Source organism: Apus apus, chromosome 3 (assembly GCF_020740795.1).
Source record: "Apus apus isolate bApuApu2 chromosome 3, bApuApu2.pri.cur, whole genome shotgun sequence".
Lineage (NCBI taxonomy): Eukaryota > Metazoa > Chordata > Aves > Apodiformes > Apodidae > Apus > Apus apus.
In genome coordinates, this window is record NC_067284.1 from 3,798,958 (window position 1) to 3,818,582 (window position 19,625).

At 48.1% G+C, this 19,625-nt stretch overlaps 1 protein-coding gene across 5 annotated transcripts in view; it reads left to right on the forward strand.

Moving 5' to 3' along the window:
• The first annotated feature begins 19,055 nt into the window (after positions 1-19,055).
• The window catches only part of ATG5 (autophagy related 5), a 67,646-nt gene continuing 67,076 nt past the window's right edge, over positions 19,056-19,625 (forward strand). For 3 of the 5 annotated variants that reach the window (XM_051613173.1, XM_051613175.1, XM_051613177.1), the window contains exon 1: positions 19,056-19,115. The gene's annotated coding sequence lies outside the window, so the exon portion shown is untranslated. Of the gene's footprint in view, positions 19,116-19,579; positions 19,597-19,625 lie in introns of those variants that run through there. The other 2 variants (XM_051613174.1, XM_051613178.1) reach the window with 2 other exon arrangements.

The window sequence follows — 19,625 nt, forward strand, 5'->3', positions numbered from 1 at the left end:
TCCTGGATGAGGTCACCTGCAGCATCACCCTGAGCTTGGTCACTGAAGAAAATTGTGAAAGACATAATTTCCTGGTTTAACAGTTCTGTAAAGCAGATTTCTTTTTCCTATAAATATGTAAACTTAAGCTCTTTTTAAATTTTCTTTTATAGAAGATGCTGGTGTTTAAAGCTTTCAATAACACCTTTCAATACCAAATACAAACTTAATTCACTACACTTCAGTCAAGTCCATATAGAGAACAGAACAACAGGTCTACATTTCTACATTATGCCTATTTGGGGGCAAGTATTACCACTTTATGCATAAATAACATATATCTATAGAAACACACAGAACCACCCTCTGTAACGTACAGATCCCTCAGTCTGAGCCAAACACCTGAGAGACCTAACAATTACAACTTGTTCTTTCTTTTCTTCTTCAACCCAGGTAGCACCGACATCCTCCGGCCGCCCGGCTCCTGAGCAGCACGAACCGAACCGATTCCTGACACCACCCCAAGCTCACCACGACCCTGCTGCGAATTACCTTCACGACTTTAAAAAAAAAACGAACTAACAAACTCGACGGCTTGGACAAGCCCTCCCTGTCAGCTCCCCCAGGCTGCGCCCACAGGCTGCCCGCACCCCCGGGGAATACCTGCGTCCTCCCGAAGTTCCAGCCCAGCGTTTATGAGCCGGTCATTGCTCCTGGCAGCCCGGGAACCAGCCGGGGAGCAGCAGCAGCTGCGGAAAAGCGCTGCCAAGCCTTTCTCCTTTCTCTCCTTCCTTCGCTAACGCCCAGGGAATAAGCGAGAGGGCAAACCTCGCTGCTACATGCGAGTGCAAAGCCGTCGGCGGGCGCCAGCCGGGCTGGAGGAGGAGGCTGTTTGGGGCCAGGCAGCCTCCCCCTGCTCCGGGCACGACGTGACTGTTACTTCATTCACCCGGGCGCTGCTGTTTGTCAACACCGCCCGGGCGCCGCTCCGCCGGAGGGGCTGGGGGCAAACCCGGGGCACCCGCTTCCCTCCTCGGCAGAGGAAGAAACAAAGAAAGAAAGAAAGAAAAAACCCATTTTCCATCCTTCCAGCCCTGCCGGTCCCACGGACGGCAGCTGCCCCCCGCCCCCCACCCCCTTCCCCCGTTCCTCGCTGTCCCGTGGGGAGGGTCGCGCTTACCGCGGGGCCGGGGAGCCGGGGGCGGGCGCTGGGCTGCGGGTGGGACCCCCCCGGGGCTGCTGCTCTCTCCTCTTGGGGCGCCAGGGCGGGAAGGCGGGGCGCCGCTTGCCCGAGGGGCGGCGGCGGGGCTGGGGTGGGGGGGGAGGCGGCCGCCCCCGCTTCGGGCTCCGAGTCCTCCGACTCGCTGCGACCGAAGAGGCGCTGGAAGCGGCCGCGCCGGGCCATGCCGGGCTCCGCTGCCCCTCGGCGGGTTGGGGGGCTGTGAGGGGCTCCGGTGGGACCCGCCCGCCGGCAGCCGGGGCAGGAGCGGCAGCGGGGGGAGCGCGGCCCGGTGGTGTTCTCCGCGGGCATGGACGGGGAGGGCAGTAGCAGCCTCCCGCCTCGGTGTTATGCGTTTTAAGAAGGCGATTCCTTCCCTCCTCCCTCCCTGCCCACCGCCGGCCGCGTCGGTCCCTCCCCGTCGAGGGAGCCGCGGCGGGGCAGGCAGCCCGCCCGCCGGCCGCGCAGGAAGGGAGCGGCCCCGCCTGGGATCCCAGCCCAGGGTGCGCATTAGGGACCCATTATCTTGTTGTTGCTCTTCTGCCAACCCGCAGGTGTGCCCCGCGCCACCGACACTTGTGCAAGGCGCGGGGAAAAGGCTTTGCACGCCCGCCCCGCGGCTTGTGCCCGGGACCCTCCAGCTCCGGCCCACCCACCCCCCCCACCCCAAGCAAACCCCCCTTTCCGACCGCACCAGCCTCCCCCCCGGCTCGCCCCGTCCTCCCGGGGAGCCGAGGGGGGCTCCTCAGGAGCCAACTCCCCCCAAACCCTGCAGCGCTGCTTTTTTTGTCCCGCGCGACGGGAACGAGCGCGCTGCTGATCCTTCTCTCTGGCAATAAATTGGCTTGGACCGTCCTGGCGTTTCTCCTCAATGTGAGAGCCGAGCGAGGGAGTTAGTTGGTGGGGAGGCAGACGGGGCGGGCAGCGCTGCGGGATCTTCTCGGGTCGTGTGTCCTCACCAGCCCCTGCCAGGACGTGGTGGTCCCATGTGTGCCCCTCGGAGCTTCTCTTGAACGACCCCCAGCTTTCCTTAGGAGCTAGGCTGCTCGGCGCTGCAAGGTCCCGTCTGTCCCAAACTGTAACTAACCAGCCCGGGTTCGCCCGCTCTAAAAGACCTTTTTGTGCGTTTGGTTCCTCCTGGTTTTGCTTCCGCTGCCGGGACACGGAGGTTGGTGCTGCCTGCTAAAAATGCTAACACGCGAGGTCATAAAAACGTCTGTGTGCTGGAAAAACTCGACCTTCAACACTGAAAAATGGTCATCGTTGGCAAACAGCACTTAAATTGAGATGGACATAAATTAGCGTTGAGTTTGTTTGGGTTTTTTTTATGGCTGGAGGACAGAGATGTGATCAAGGCAAGGTAAGATAAAATACAGAAGGGGTTTGGCTGAGCAACTCAACCCCAGCTGTGCTACTGTTTTACCCAAAGGTGTATGGGCACCTGGATGGGAGGAGAATTCAGGTATTTTCCTGAGTCGTGTGTAATTTACTTGGCTAGTGATTAACTAAACAGATTACCTACCAAGAAAGTAGATTTTTCCCAACGTTAGAATAGATGATGAGTACTGTCTAATGTGTGCCATGATAAAATTGGGCAGAACCAGAAAGGTTGTTCCCTTGGGAAATGCGTAAGGGATCGAGAAAAAGAAATGTCAGGATTAGTAAAGCAGTTTAGATAGGCACAGAAATCATAAAATCACAGGATACTTGAGGTGGGAAGGGACCTCTGGAGGTTGTTGAGTGCAGCCCCTCCTGCTCAAGCAGGGTTAGCATGAGCAGGTTACTCATGGACCACATCTGGTTGGGGTTGAAGTACCTCCAAGGAGAGAGAGAAGACCTGATGCTGAAAGGTAGTACAGAAGCTGTCCTTGGTGGATGATTAGGAAGAAAGCAGGAGGTCCTCTTTCCTGTGCCTGGATAGAATTTTTGGACATTGACTATACACTCTAAAGATCCAAACAGCTTTACCTCTTTTAACCTAAAATTATTCCTATTTCCTTGAGCAGAGATCCACAGCTGGCATAACCACGGCCTTTTATGACATTCATTGATGAAGGAGCCAGATAAATACATTAATGAGCATTCGTTCTACATTTCCATTGAAGCCTCAATTATAATTGGGATTCTGTTGTGCCAGGACAAAGGTGAATAAATTGGTGTTGGTGAGCCACGGTGGCTGAACAGCACTGGGGAGAAAGGAGTCTGGGCCACTGCAGTCCTGGTGTCTCCTCTCTCTACCACTGCACCTACCAGGTACCCACAGCACTTGGCAGGCCAGGTGGCTGAGGGGTGGGCTCAGCAGACCTGTGCTTCTTCATTTCACTCCAAAAAAAGGACACGTGTGGCCTGAAAACATACAGTTTAATTATATAGAACACAGAGCAGGGAAAAAAAAGAGGGGGGGGGGAAGTGCAAGGCATGCATCTTGTAAAGTATTTGTAGATTATCTTGGGTCAGCATTAGCATCACAGAGCACCTATAAATCATGTGTCTCTCTGGAGAGAAGAAGAAGAGAGAGAAGAAGAAATAAGCCTGCAATGTGAACTTGGAGGTATCCAGCATTTATGCTTCAGTGCTAAGATACAGCACGATATTCTGAGGCACAGAAGTAGGTGAAGGGGATTTGGTTGATAACACTTCTTCAAGCTTTGGCCAAAATTAAAGTCTGGGAGTTATATTTGGCAGAATCAGAGCAACAGGTGATTTTAATGCAAACAGATTCATGGAGGTTCAATAATTGTAGCAGTACTTGTTCTTAGGCTTATTCAGAAGATTTGGACCTCTTCTTTCAGGAAGGGCATTTTTAAGACCATTAGTTAAGATAAAAAATTCATTAGAATTAGCCAGTCATTTAGGAAACTCGAAATGATGGTCGTGTTTATGTCAGCAGTCCTGGTGCATGCAACAGAACGAGTCAGTCTAGCTTTTATCTGAACCAACACAGTTTTGCAACAGTTCACAGTAATTCCTATCATAGAAAGATATTATGCAACAAATTATCCTTCTCCTGTTTGGTTTCATTCCAACATGGTGAAAAATAAGATGAATTGGTATCAGGATTAGAATTGACTGTATTCAATATCTGCCTGGTTTGACTGCACACTGGGTGTGAGATACATTACAAATAAAAACCAGATAAATGCTCATTTTGGAATGATGATGAGAATCAGACAAAAACAGACTCCAAATCTGTGAAGCTGTTACAGAAACTAAATAATACACAAGCTGAGGTAACACTATTCAAATCACTGATCCTCCCTTTTTCTTCTTTCAAAACAGAAACACTCTTCTAATCTGAGATTGTTCCAAGATGTGGCACAATATATGTGGAAACAAACAAACAAACAAGAAAACAACAACAACAATCTAAAGCCTATAGGCAAATGATAGAAAAATAGGAATGGACTATCATCAATTTTATCACCCAATATTTTCTCTTCTTTTCCAATACAACAGAGGTTTGAAATTGCCTCCAGGAACAGTACATGCAAGAAAACATTAGAGAGGTAAGTAATTAACTGTCAGGATGTATGAAGAGTCTTTTGGATTCTCACACTTTGGAGCTGGTGATAGAAGAGCAATAAAGTACAACAGGGCCCAAAATCCTGCCTGTGTCCTATATAAAACATGCAAGACCCAAACTATGGTCCCGAAACCCCAGATTCATTTGACACCTAACCCTTTGGGCACCTAAATTCCAGGGTTGCCTCCCTGCTTGTCTTGAAAGTGCCCCAAGTACTTAGGGATTCACCCCTCCACATGCCCAGAGCTGCCTCAGTCTTCACAGGATCTGTCTGGTGTTGAGTTCTTGCTTCTTGCCCAAGCCTGACGAGGAGCTAAAAACTAGGTATTGCTTGACCTAAATCTCAGCTGGGACTCCCTGTGGTTGGCATGACTGGGTCTTGTTTAACACACATAGTAATAGCAGGCTCTGTACAAAATGCTGTACTGACTTCCTCTTTTTTTTCCCCAAGAGTTCAAGGTACTATGTAGAAATAGTGATGGAAACGGTCGCCTTGATTCAGTGGATGTTCTGCCTCACAGCCACATCACTAATGTTTTCTTTCTGGCCCAACAAGACCAGAGGTTGCCTGACTACACCTGAAAAGAGGCAGACCAGTCTCCCTCCATGCCTTGGGAAAAAAAAAAAAAAAAGGCATAAATACATGTCCTCAGTAAATTATCAGATGTGGTGGGATGTGGGTGATCATGGCCTGTGGTTAAAGACAGCCTGGAGTCAATAATAGAAAATACAACTAAATATTATGACCAGGGGAAGCCAAGGCTAGGAACTAAATTAGCTCAGGAACATCCCAGCCAGAACTGCAGTCACAGCAACAGGTGGGAAGCCAGAGAAGCCAAGAGACCCTTGAAACAAACAACAGGTCAAACTCCATCAAGGCCAGCAAGTCCATGTCACAGGGAAGGGCTTTGGAAAAATAGGAAGCACAGACAGAGTGAGACTAGGACTAAAGGAATCTGGAAGCAAGAGCCAGGGATTTCAGCTTCAATCAAGAAGTAAATTTGGAAGGCAAGAAGAATTTGGGGGATTGCCCTGTGTGGGGCAGAACATCAGTCAGGCTCAAAGGACAATCTTCACTTAGTCAGGGTTTCTGGCCTGACTTATCCTGGCCTGTCTCTTGGCTGAATGGCTGGATTGCCTGGGGACACAGGCATGTGAACAGACAGGTGCTGGAGCTGAAGTAGATGGAGGTAACTCAAGCTTTGAGGGACATTTTGGAGTGGAGATGAATCTGCCTAACCTCATGCTCTGAATTTTTTCTGACTTGTACACACTGCATGATTATTCCAGGCAATACTTTTTACCTTTGTGTGTAGGATGCTTCTGGTCCCATTTCAAAGTGCCTTGTTCTCATCATGGTCTGATTTGGGATCTTTGGCATTTAACTCCACCTGTGAGCTAGTACCTCAGTTGCAAGCATGCAGTGCCCATCTCTTAGATGCTAGTTGTTGATCAGGTCAAGCAAAAAATGCATCTGAGCCTTGTCAGGGTCAAGATTTCACCCTCATTCTTCTGATAGCTTTGGCTTCATTTGTAATCTGGTTATTCATGGATAGTTCTGCCAAACTCCTTGATACTCTGAGATTTTTGTTCCTTAAACCGAGCAGTCCAGAACTGATAGGAGTGGAGAGAATTTCGAATGGGAAATTAGCCTATTCAGTTATGCAGTTCAATATTAACGTGGTTTCTTATTGTTGCTGTAAAATACAAACAATGTGTCTTGGAGTCACATGTATATCCACCCAGATGGAAGGTGCCATATAGACCTCCCTGCTACCCACACACCTCCTGTCAGCTGCTCAGAGATGAGCCCTGCAACCCACCTTTGGGCCTTTAAAAAGCTTTTTGCATTAGAATCCTACAGCTCAAGGGAAGGAAACAAAGTTCACCGGGTTGTGTAACTTCGGTGCTTACCCATTAAAAGTGTCCAACAACCTGGCTGAGGTGTAGCTTGTGATCTCTCACTCTAACAAGGAGTTTTACAGTGCTACCCACAGCCAGGCTATTTGTTTTTTTTTTTAAAGTGAACTACTTCTGCATTAGTTACCACCTCCACATAATACTCTCATTGAGATGCTAACAGTGAGAGTGCTCTGTTTGGTTTTAATGCCAAAGTAGGTGCAGCCCATGAGCTCAGGCAGATAGCCAGGCAGATTTCAGTTATGAAATCTTCAGGAGTTCCCAGTGTTGGAGATCACTATTATTCTTGCTAATACAACTGTGGTTGTAGTTTTCATTCGTTCTCCAATCAGTTCACAGGAAAACACTATTCCGTGGAAAAGTTGTCATCTGGGGGTTTCCTTCTTTGTTACCTGGTAAGTTCTTTTCTCATGCTATTAAAAGCCATCCCATTTTCTCTTAATTATAACTACCTTTTATTGAAGTGCAGTGCACTTTTATTGAAGTGCAGTGTCAGTACAACACCAGGATATCATATATATCCCACATGAGTCTTGCTTGTAGTACCCCAGTACTTGGAGCCCCCAACATGAGAAGGACATGGAGCTCCTGGAGAGGGTCCAGAGGAGGCCAGAAAGATGATCCTTGGGCTGCAGCAGCTCTGCTCTGGAGACAGGCTGGGAGAGCTGGGGTGTTCAGCCTGGAGAAGAGAAGGCTCCAGGGAGACCTTAGAGCACCTTCCAGTGCCTGAAGGGGCTCCAGGAAAGCTGGGGAGGGGCTTGGGACAAGGGCAGGGAGGGAGAGGACAAGGGGGAATGGATGAAAACTGGAGGAGGGGAGATTGAGGTGAGACATGAGGAGGAAATTCTGGAGTGTGAGGGTGGTGAGAGCCTGGCCCAGGTTGCCCAGGGAAGCTGTGGCTGCCCCATCCCTGGCAGTGTTGAAGGGCAGGTTGGATGGGGCTTGGAGCAACCTGGGCTGGTGGGAGGTGTCCCTGCCCATGCAGGGGGTTGGAACTGGATGGCCTTTGAGGTCTGAAGGCTACTCATAGAAAAGGATATTCCACAATGTGGCAAATTTTCTTTCTCAACTTAGTGGTTCTAGAGACTGATACAAACTGAGAGGGAGGTAGGAGATGCTGCTTCTCAAGAGGGCAGGATGCTATTGATTGGCAGCATCGTGCTGCTCTGCTCTCCTGTGGAGACACAGCCACAATTTCAAGCTATACTAGTGAGACCATAAATCAATGCAATTAAAACCCAATAAAATTAACATAATAATGAGGCATTAGGAGTGTAGTACAGGCAAATTATTAATTTATTGCCTAATATCAAGCTATGCTTATTTTTTCCTGAGTAGCTATAGCTCTGCTGGGATGGATATCTTCAGAGGTGAGTATTTTATGGCTTTGTTTCTCTTTTTCTTTCCAGTTTTCCACTGATTAGGGTGCCTAGAACTGCTAGTATTATGGTTGCCCAACAGCTAGGCTGTGTCTTGTGTTCTTACTTTGAATCCTGATGCCATTTAAAGTATTCTGTAGGCTGTAATGAATTTGGAAATTTTTGACCTTAGAGAATAATTTCTAATTGGAGTTTGACTAAATCAGCCATGCCACTCTTGTATTTACAGACTATTCTCAAAGAAATCTATCAGCTTGAGTTAGGATATGATCTTTCTCTTTTATTTTTTAAGAAGGAAGGCAGAAAATACCATGGAATTTCAAATCAATTATTTTCTAGAGATTCCAAGTGTATTACTTTATTAGTAGCCCTGGAAATGAAATACATAATTATTGGGAATTTATTATATTTTTATACTGACTAACAGATGAGCTGGGAAATGTACAAGCATGCAGGAAGACAGGTCTCTGTCTTCACCAGTTCACAGCCTAAAACTAAAAGATTGAAGCATAAACACAGCTGATTGAATAGCCATGGGATATGAGCACCCTGTGACAAATCCAAGAGCTATCCAGTCTCCTGTAACCTAGTTAGGTGCTAAAGAATCTGCAATTAAATATTGGGCTGACCAGATGTAATTAAAAGCGTAACTGTTCCTATACATCTGCAGATAATACAGGAGCATTGCTAGGAGATTGAAACTGCCTGTTGTTAGTTGTGTTTATTTATCAGCCACTTCTTCCTCCTGGCTCCTGTGTATTATAAAGCCCTTTTGTCTGTGTGAAGACCCTGTGAAATCCATCAGCCAGCACATCAGCTCTGGCCTCTCCTCAGATGAATCTAAATCTTGCACTACCCCATTGAAAGCTGTCCAGAAGAGGAGGTGGTGGAACAGCCTGATGAAGCAAACCAGTTAGGGGGAGTCCCAGGGAGCAGAAGCATGAGGTGCTGTTTGTCAGCATTTGCTTTTCCCGTGATCATCAGATGTGATCCCAGAGAATAAGGATGTCATATGTAAAACGAGCCCAGAGAGTGACTGTGAGAACTCAGGTCAGGGAATTTCTGCCATCAATAAACAATAATTAGGGAGTTATCTACCAGCTGGTCTACAAAAAAGCAGATGAAGGAGGATGAGTAAACTGAAACTGATTCTGTCCTCATAACCATGCCCTTCCCAATAGGTTAGCAAGGAAACTATATGGAGAAAAAATGGAGAAACAGAAAGAGTAAGAATAATCAGTGTGAGATGGGACATGAAATGGGCTTCCTTAAATATCTCTAATAAGATTGTTTGTGTATTAAATACTTATTGATAAACTGTGGTATGTAGCAGGACAGTAAAATTCACATGGGATAGAAAGTTATGGGGGATAGCTACAATTCATGGGGAACTTCTAGAATATTCAACACAAATCCCAGACTGGCTGGAACCGCCACCTTTAAGGATGAAGTAATGGGCAACAGCAGCTGAGGCTCCTTTCTCTGGGGGCCAGAGCACCCACCTGCAGCTCAGACCTGCTGTCAGGAAGGTGATTGCTTGTCCTGGGCCCCATGTGGGACTCTGCAGAAGGACTGATGGGTTCTTTGGGCTATCCCTGTAGCAAATAGTCTTTGCACTATTACTGTCTGTTTCTGCTGACAGCTGGCCCCAAGTGTTGGTGCCAGAAGAGACCTTGAGCAGATCAGAGATGACTGCTGAGCTCTGAGCTGTGCTCAAGGGGCCAAGGTGGTGGGTTTTTTTGATCCTACCAGTCAGGGAGATGGGCTCTGGAGAAGAACATGTATCTTACAGATCAAAGCTAGTGTGACTGGTGTCACAGGCAGGGCCTTTGGCTGTGATTCCCATTGACCATCTTCTGGGAGCCAGGACTGGTGGAGTGAGGGCACCCACAGGAGAAAGAAAGGCAAAAGCATCTTTTCCAAAAGTCTTGCTAATCTACTGAGAAAGGTTTTTAAGCAGGTTCACCAGGGTATGGAGATCAAAGCCTAAAAAAAAAAGAAGGTAAAGAAACAGGTTGAATTTAAGATGCTAAGGGAAGTGAGGAAGGTGCATAGCAAAGAGCTGGACTTCAGGATAGTGGACTTCAGCTTGGCAGGAATCCCTGGGGAACAAAGAAAGGCAAAGATCCTGTTAAAGCTGATCTTAAAAAAAAAAAATCCCCTTGAAGCACAAGAATGGTCCATCATGACTGCACAAGATGGGCAGATATGGCAGGAGGCCAGGTTGGCTGAAGAGGGAATTTCTAGCTGAACTCAAACACAGAAAGGAAGCACGCAGAAAGTGGAAGCAGAAACAGGCTACCAGGAAGCCTTGCAGCATCACCCAGGAATGCAAGAGTCCAATTAGGAAAGCCACACATGGCTGGGGTTGAAACCACCAAGGAATGTAGATGGCAATGAGAAAGGCTTCTACAGGGAACCTGGGAATCATGGTGAACGACAGGCTGGCCATGAGACAATGTGCTCTTGCAGCCAAGAGGGCAGTGCCATCCAGGGGGGCATCAAGAAGAGTGTGTCCAGCAGGTCAGGGAGGTTCTCCTGCCCCTCTGCTCTGCCCTGGGGAGGCCTCCCCTGCAGCACTGGGGGCAGGTCTGGGCTCCCCAGTTCCAGAAGGACAAGAACTACTGGAGAGAGTCCAGCACAGGGCACTGAGGTGCTGAAGGGGCTGGAGCATCTGCCTGGGAGGAAAGGCTGGGAGAGCTGGGGCTGCTTAGCTGGAGAAAAGGAGGCTGAGGGGGGATCTGATCAGTGCTGGTCAGTATCTCCAGGGGTGTCAGGAGGATGGGCCAGACTCTGCTCAGGGGTGTCCAGGGACAGGGCAAGGGGCAATGGGCACAAACTGGAGCACAGGAGGTTGAACCTGGAGATGGGAAAACACTTCTTGACTCTGAGAGTCCCAGAGCTCTGGGAGAGGCTGCCCAGGGAGGCTGTGGAGTCTCCATCCCTGGAGACATTCCAGCCCCACCTGGACGTGTTCCTGTGGGATCTGCTCTAGGGGATCCTGCTCTGGCAGGGGGTTGGACTAGATAACCTTCAGAGATCCCTTCCAATCCCTACTGTTCTGTGATTCCATGATTCCTTAAGCAGCTTCAAAAGAAAGATAAAGGAAAATGTAAGCTCACTCCTAAATAGTGCAATGAAGCTGGGATGGATCTAGTGACAAACTACATGGAAAAGGCTCAAGTATGTAATGTCTTCTTGGCCTTGTTTTTCACTGGCAAGACCAGGTCTCTGCCTAGTTGCAAACTGTGAGCAATGAGGTACTGCCCACTGCACAGGAGGATCAATTCAGGGAGAAATTAGGTAATTCTGGACATGGGACCACAGAAGTTGATGTGGCTGATGACTCTGTGAAGCTCCTGTTTATCATCTTTGAAAGGCTGTGGCAATTGGAGTATCTCTCCAGTTGCTGGCAAAAGGCAAATATTACACAGATATTTGAAAAAGCCAAGAAGACAGACCTACAGCCTGGTCAGCTCCTGGGAAAATTAAGGCACAAATCCTTCCCATTTCAGGCTCACGAAGGACAGATGGATGACTAGAATCAAGCAGCAGAGATTTTTCAAGGTCAAACCATCCTTGACCAACCTATGATGAAAGGGGAGGCCCTGTGGTTGAAAGGAGAGTTGCAGGTGTAGCTTACCTGAAGCAAGACTTTCAACACAGTCTTTCATAGCAGAGGTAAACTGAGGAGATGTGGACTGGGTGGGTAGGCTGCAAGGGGGGGGAAAAACTGGCTGGTCTGCTGGGCTCAGAGTAGTGGTTAATGGTGTAAGGTCTAACTGGAAGCTAGTTACTAGTGGGGTTCCTCCAGCAGCAACACTAGGGCCTGTGCCATCTAACATTATAATCATTGACATGGACAATGAGCTGGAACACACACTTGTTGGGTTTGGGGATGATACAGACTGAAGGGGGTGGGAAGAAGGGGTGATATGCTGGAGGGCTGGGCTGCCATTCACAGGAATCCCAGCAAACAAGAGGAATGAGCCAGTGGAAAAGTCATGGAGTTCAACAGAGACAAATGCCAACCCCTGTGCAGCACTGACAGTCAAGCATATACTGGGCTACTTTAGAGACAGTGTGGCCAGTAAGTCAAGGGAAGTGATTGTTTTCCCCTGCTCAGTTCTGGAGGGGTCACTGGTAGGTACACTTCCCATGGAATCAGAAAGACTTTAGGAGTATTATTTTTTTTCCCATCAATGCTACCATCCATCCTCCCATTTTATACCCATCGTGCACTTACTTTTCACCCTGGGAAATCAGAGTGATTTAACAACGAGCTCAAAAAACAGTTGTGGAAATAGAACAAAGAGAAAAAACACAAGAACTCACACCCTATATTGACTGAAAAGCATTTTTAAATTTAAACTTCCTGATGTAGTTCATTAATGGAGAAACGAAGATAGATCAGAGCTCCAGAACTGGTGTTTTCAAGACTTTTTACTACGAAATTACCAAAGGGATTTTAGAATCACTGAGATAAATTATTTCACAGAATCACAGAATCACCAAGGCTGGAAAAGACCTTCAGGATTATCAAGTCCAGCCTGTGACCAACACCACCACAACTCCAGACCATGGCACTAAGTGCCACCTCCAGCCTTGCCTTGAACACCTCCAGGGATGGTGCCTCCACCACTTCCCTGGGCAGCCCATCCCAATGTCTGATCACCCTTTCCATGGGGAAGTGCTTCCTGATATCCAACCTACACCTCCCCTGGAGCAGTTTGAGGCCAGGCCCTCTTGTCTTGTTGCTGGTTGCCTGGAAAAAGAGCCCAACCCCACCTGGCTACACCCTCCCTTCAGGTGGTTGAAGAGAGTGAGAAGGTCCCCCCTGAGTCTCCTCCTCTCCAGGCTAAACAACCCCAGCTCCCTCAGCCCATCCCTGTAAGACTTTCCCTCCAGTCCCTTCACCAGCCTTGTTACTCTCCTCTGGAGCTGCTCCAGCACCTCCAGATCCTTCTTGCAGTGAGGAGCCCAGAACTGCACCCAGGACTCGAGATGAGGCCTCACCAGTGCTGAGCACAGGGGAGAATCACCTCCCTGCTCCTGCAGGTAAAACTGCTGAAGATGATCCAGTCACACCAGAAGAAATAATTTGGTCTGGAATAGAGAAACCTTGCATTTTATTACAAATCAGAAGTATTTTCTTTCAGGAAGCTAAGAAAAAAGGTAGTCTAAGAAGTTGTGGTCAGATGTGATAGAGGCACATCATTATTGAGACTAGAAAATCACTTTTCTGCAGCCACGGCGACTGGTTTGGGTAGGGAATGTGGCCTGCTCTCCTACACCACACCCAGCACTGCTTATCCATAAGGCAGCAAGATATTTGGTACTTCATTTGCAATGTCAGCTTTCCTAAGCTAGTGCTGATCCTGGCGTATAAATGGCTACATTTATGTATCAAATGTGGATGGAGACAATCCTGTCACGGATCAAGACAGTACTGACAAAGCCATTAGCCTTCCTTTGTTTCAGTGTTCCCAAAAGAAAAAATGGGAATCATAGACTCACAGAATGGTTTGGGTTGGAAAGGACCTTCAAGATCATCCAGTTCCAACCCCCTGCATGGGCAGGGACACCTCCCACCAGCCCAGGCTGCTCCAAGCCCCATCCAACCTGCCCTTCAACACTGCCAGGGATGAGGCAGCCACAGCTTCCCTGGGCAACCTGGGCCAGGCTCTCACCACCCTCACACTCCAGAATTTCCTCCTCATGTCTCACCTCAATCTCCCCTCCTCCCGTTTTCATCCATTCCCCCTTGTCCTCTCCCTCCCTGCCCTTGTCCCAAGCCCCTCCCCAGCTTTCCTGGAGCCCCTTCAGGCACTGGAAGGTGCTCTAAGGTCTCCCTGGAGCCTTCTCTTCTCCAGGCTGAACACCCCAACTCTCCCAGCCTGTCTCCAGAGCAGAGCTGCTCCAGCCCAGTCACTGGGAATCATCATCCTACTGCCCTTTGAATACCAGGCACTTCTCTTTGATAAGTGACCATTCTTGGCAGGGTATTAGTTAACATGGAGAGAGCTGAAAATCTAGCTGAGTGAACAAAAGGCTGTTGGTGCTATTAATATTCACAAAAGAAAGCTTATGATCTGATTGATGTTTGTAAGAAGTCTCCTTACATACATATTTTGATATGTTTAAAAATGGTATTTTCCCTCTTCCTCATTAAGACCAAGATGTCTTAATGGGGCTTTGACAAAGCAGCAAACACAAGGCACTTTGTTCAAGGTAAATAATAGTCAGAAGGCTTAGAACCAGAAGTTCCTCATGTCCAGTCACTTATTTTGCCAAGAAAATATATTTTGATAGCCTGGAAAATTATTTTGGAATTTTAAGTTAGAGTAAAAGTAGGAAATCAGGAAAGCAAAACAAGAGTTAACCAATGTGAGGGAAAAACCCGGGCAGCTGTCAAGCACACTTCAGTTATTTAGAGAAAAAAGAATTTAAAACCAGTCTAAAATATTTCCATATTCACCTATAATAAAAGGCAAATATTAGTAGGTGAAGAGGGCACGAAAGGAGAACTGTATCCAGGCAGGTGTGATTTTTTGTTTCCACATATAAATGAAAATTGTATCTGGAAAAAAATGAAGTGCCATCAGATGATACTTGTAATACAGGTCTTGGATGAATGAATCAGCTTCTTGTGTAATTAATGAAATTAATTCTTCACTGTGAGTAGGCAACAATGAACTATTTAGCTATATATAAATAGCAGCATTATGAGTTGCATTTGAATCTTACTCACTGTTGCCTGTTAAAAAGTGTAATGATTCTCACAATCTGGTTTTGTTTACAAACTCACAAGACAATAGCTAAGAAATTAAAAGAAAATATGTTTTACTCTCTATTGAAAACTGTTAGGGAAATGAAGGGAGAACTTTTTAACAGTGATTGCTGATCAGTCCCTCATAAAGCAACACTGGATTAAGTTTCAGGTATCTTTGTGTGTTCTGCCATTGATTTAATGGAGCCAGGATTTTACAAAAAGGATATAAAAGGAATTTTCTGTCCATCTGCCAGGGCTCTGGCATTCATGTTATACACATGAATGATCCTTATTTTGTGTTTATGGGAGGTTTTCTATGAAAGCAGCATTGAATTCATTCCATGCAATCAAAGCAATGAATGTGTTCTCCCAGCTGCAGCAAAATCGACAGGGAAATACTATTTCACCTTTTGTTTCAGGTAACTTTTCAGCAACCAAATGTTGGCATTATTTGCCCTCACCAACATGTTCCAACTTTGCAGCCTCCTTAGAGAAGGGGTGTTGGCCCAGCCATCAGGACAGGACTGCAAAGGTCCCTTCCAGCCTAAATTACACAGGGGTCCTGTTTACAAACCTTCATCTCCACTGCCATGACACAAAAACATAACTGCCCACAAATATGCAAACCACCTGTTCCATTTCTCTTATATCTGTTAATATTAATGCATCTCTAATTACAATCTTGTTCTTTACAAGCATCTTCACGTGCCAGGTGTGCTCACTAACAGCTGTTTTGATTCAGGTGCCATTAGGCAGTGACTCACTGTGTGTTGTCTGATGATGACGTTCAAAATGGGGGGAGATACTCCTTGAGAACCTTTGGAATTGGAAATATGTTTCTTGAGCTCTTCCCTTTCTGATTTAGACCAGCCCATTCTGCCCAGTGATGATTCAACTTCAAGCATTAGATAGCAATGTGGAAAACAATGCACCAAAGGAGATAACTCCTCCTTTTATTGTGCTTGTTTGGCATTCCATCCTAACAATTCTTTTTAATGTTTGGATTTGGAATCATTATTTGCAGTCATATTAATAGCAGAGTTAGTATTCCCTTCAAGGTTTCTTTATTTTTTCAGTATCACTGTATCACCTTTACCTGCAACCAAGCTCCTCTCCTCAAGTGTCAGAGCCCCATTTGCCTATAGAACTATTGTCTTTATAATCTCACACAGATTTTAGAACTTATCTTGCTGTATCTCTGTCTATTAACAGCATCAGCAGTTTGTTAGGATGTTCTAAATAGCAGGTTGTTTCACTCACTTAAAACTTCCTGTGTTTCATTCTGGGGAATGGCTTTGGACAAGGGCTTGTAGTGAAGGGGGAAGGGATGAAAACTGGAAGAGGGGAGATTGAGGTGAGACATGAGGAGGAAATTCTGTGCTGTGAGACCCTGGCCCAGGTTGCCCAGGGAAGCTGTGGCTGCCCCATCCCTGGCAGTGTTGAAGGGCAGGTTGGATGGGGCTCTGAGCAGCCTGGGCTGGTGGGAGGTGTCCCTGCCCATGCAGGGGGTTGGAACTGGATGATCTTGAAGGTCCCTTCCAACACAAACCATTCCATGTTTCTATGATAAAGAACTAGTTGCTTGAGAGCTTAAAGCCCTTTCAGTATGGCCCATGGTACACGCTGTGCTTTCCCTGTGCTGCCAGGGAGATCATACCAAATATGAAGCTTAAACTTTTACACCAGTGTAGCTGTTGTTATTTTTTTTTTAAATGAAGTGTCACAAAAACCTGTTGCATACAGGAAATGTTTCACTGGGTACACCCCAAATCACAGAAGTGCCATGGCTAAACTTTTTACTTACAGGGCAGTAACAAAAAAAGTGCATTTTTCTAATATTTACACTAGGGTTTGTGTTCAGAATATTTTATATTAAAACCAGGTTACTGTGACAAGCATATTTAAACTGGAAAAAAAAACAAAGCAAGCTCTTTAGACTTCTCTAATCTTCCCAATGAATGAAAAAAAAAATTACTAAAACTCCCGAAATCATATGGTTGAATCATCAAAATGCAAATTCCTAAAAATGCCAGTCTGGGTAGAAGCCAGGGAGTAATCGGAATCCTTGAATTCCTGAAGACACCGTCAGCAGCAGTGGCCACCGCCTGACATCTGGTGGCCACAACCCAGCGTAGGAACAACATCGCGTTGCTGAAACCGCGGCGTGTGCCACCTGCAGCGGGTAAACCCGCGTTTCATCAGTTCCCTCTCACATTTCAACTGCGAAAACGCCGGTTGCACTAACAACTTTGCTGCAGCTGCACTAATTTTGCTGCAGCTGCACTGACAACTTTGCTGCAGCTGCACTAACTTTGCTACAGCTGCACTAACAACTTTGCTGCAGCTTCACTAACAACTTTGCTGCAGCTGCACTAACTTTGCTGCAGCTTCACTAACTAACTTTGCTGCAGCTGCACTAACAACTTTGCTGCAGCTGCACTAACAACTTTGCTGCAGCTGCACTAACTTTGCTGCAGCTTCACTAACAACTTTGCTACAGCTGCACTAACAACTTTGCTGCAGCTGCACTAACTTTGCTGCAGCTTCACTAACCAACTTTGCTGCAGCTTCACTAACAACTTTGCTACAGCTGCACTAACAACTTTGCTGCAGCTGCACTAACAACTTTGCTGCAGCTTCACTAAACAACTTTGCTGCAGCTGTACTAACAACTTTGCTGCAGCTGCACTAACAACTTTGCTGCAGCTTCACTAACTTTGCTGCAGCTGCACTAACAACTTTGCTGCAGCTGCACTAAAAACTTTGCTGCAGCTGCACTAAAAAGTTTGCTGCAGCTGCACTAACTTTGCTGCAGCTGCACTAACTAACTTTGCTGCAGCTGCACTAACAACTTTGCTGCAGCTGCACTAACAACTTTGCTGCAGCTGCACTAACTTTGCTGCAGCTGCACTAACAACTTTGCTGCAGCTGCACTAAAAACTTTGCTGCAGCTGCACTAAAAAGTTTGCTGCAGCTGCACTAACTTTGCTGCAGCTGCACTAACTAACTTTGCTGCAGCTGCACTAACAACTTTGCTGCAGCTGCACTAACAACTTTGCTGCAGCTGCAGCCTTGCCACAGGACCCAGCCCTGACAACTCCTGCTCTATGACACACACTAGCAAGGAAGCTCTGACAACCTTCTCTCCCACCTGCCAAGTGCTGCCCTTCCTGTGCAGCCCTACAGCTGTCCCGCGTCCAGACAGCGATTTGCGGGCTGACAGAACTGTCGGAGATTCACCTTGAAAATCCAGCGATGAAATTCACTTGTGAACCGGCACCGACCGGGCCGACACAACCGGATCCAGAACGACGCTTTGGCATGCAAGGGGACGTCCCTAGTGGCGGCACAGACTCCTCACCCTCCTGTGACCACGGTGGGTAAGACCTACTGCATCAAGAACCGGAAAAGGTAATTGGGTATCATTGGGTAAAAGACCCGGGGTCTGAAGGGGCTGGATCGGGGTCACACCTCTCGGCAGAGCATTTAAGCCTGTCAGCACCCAAGCCTTTCCAATTAGATTGCAAGCACTGCAGCTACATTGGCAGCTCTCAGACTGGTGTTCTCTCTCCTCTGCACCTCCCACAATTCTCATTAATCACAAGGGAAGACTGACGAGCTACAACCAACAAAAGAAAACAAACCAAAAAAAATGAGTGTTTCACAGTCCCAGAATTCTGGGGCTTTATGTATTTGTCTTTGAAATCTTTTGAAGAGCGAAGAAGCAAAAACAGTTACTGATGCAAACCCGAAATTATTCAATGCTTTTCATTTCAGCCCCTCTGAAGATGCAGGAGCTGCACTTTGGGTTGCATGTAACCTCTTCCTCTTCTGGAGACCACCTTTCTTCCCCCTCCGTTCTCCTAAAAGCTGTTCCTATCCTGTGAATCACACACGGAACCGCAGAGATCCTTAAACGGTCTCTGAGGACGAAGCAGCTTCAGATGAAAAACAAGTCAATTCCAAAGCAACGGGACGAGTTCACGGCAGGGAAAAAAAAAAACCAACAACCCTGTTTTTTAACCCAGGTCCTCCCCTTGCCGCTTCTTCTTCATTTTTTATCAATAAATTCAGGCGTTTCATCGTTTCGAAAGATCTCAGTTGATTCTTCGACCAACTAGGCCGCCCAGAGGCCTCAAACCTCCCGCCGCCGCCGGCTTCCGGCTTCCAGCTTCCGGCTTCCGGCGCCGTTTGGGAAGGGGCGGGGCTCTTCTGCCAGGAGCCGGGCGGGAGCGTCGCTGCGGACCGCGCATGCGCGGGGGGGGCGGGGCCGCGCTGCAACTTCCGCCCGGCGCCGCTGGCGGGGCGCGCGTCCCGGCTGAGGTAACGGCCCCGGGCCCCGCCGCTCCCCCCCCCCCCGGGGCCCCGCCGCTCCTCCCCGGGTCCTGCCCCTCCGCCCCGCTGCCGCCCTGCCCTGCCGCCTCACCTCGGGACGGACTGGGACCCCCTCGGGGCCGGCCGGGCCCCCGCGGGGCGGTGGGCGATGGGTGCGGCCCGGGCTGGGGCCTCCTCGGTGACCACCCCCCCCCCCGGGGCCTGCCCGCGGCTCCGCTGAGGAGAAACCCCCACACACACACCCAAACCCCCCCCCACACACCCAAACCCACCCTCGCCGTGGTCCCCGCCGCGGCCCCGGGGGTGTGGGAGGGGCGGGGGGGCTGCCCGGCGGGAAAGGTGCCTTTGGCCCCGCAGCTGCGGCGTGAGGCAGGCGTGGGAAGGGCTCGTTCGGACTGGGGAGCGTGACCTCGGAGGCCTTAGCTCATCTCGGTGGCAGGAGCGTGGTTACGGGAGAGCCTTTAACCGAGTGTGTTTCGCTTGCAGCCTTGCTGACTT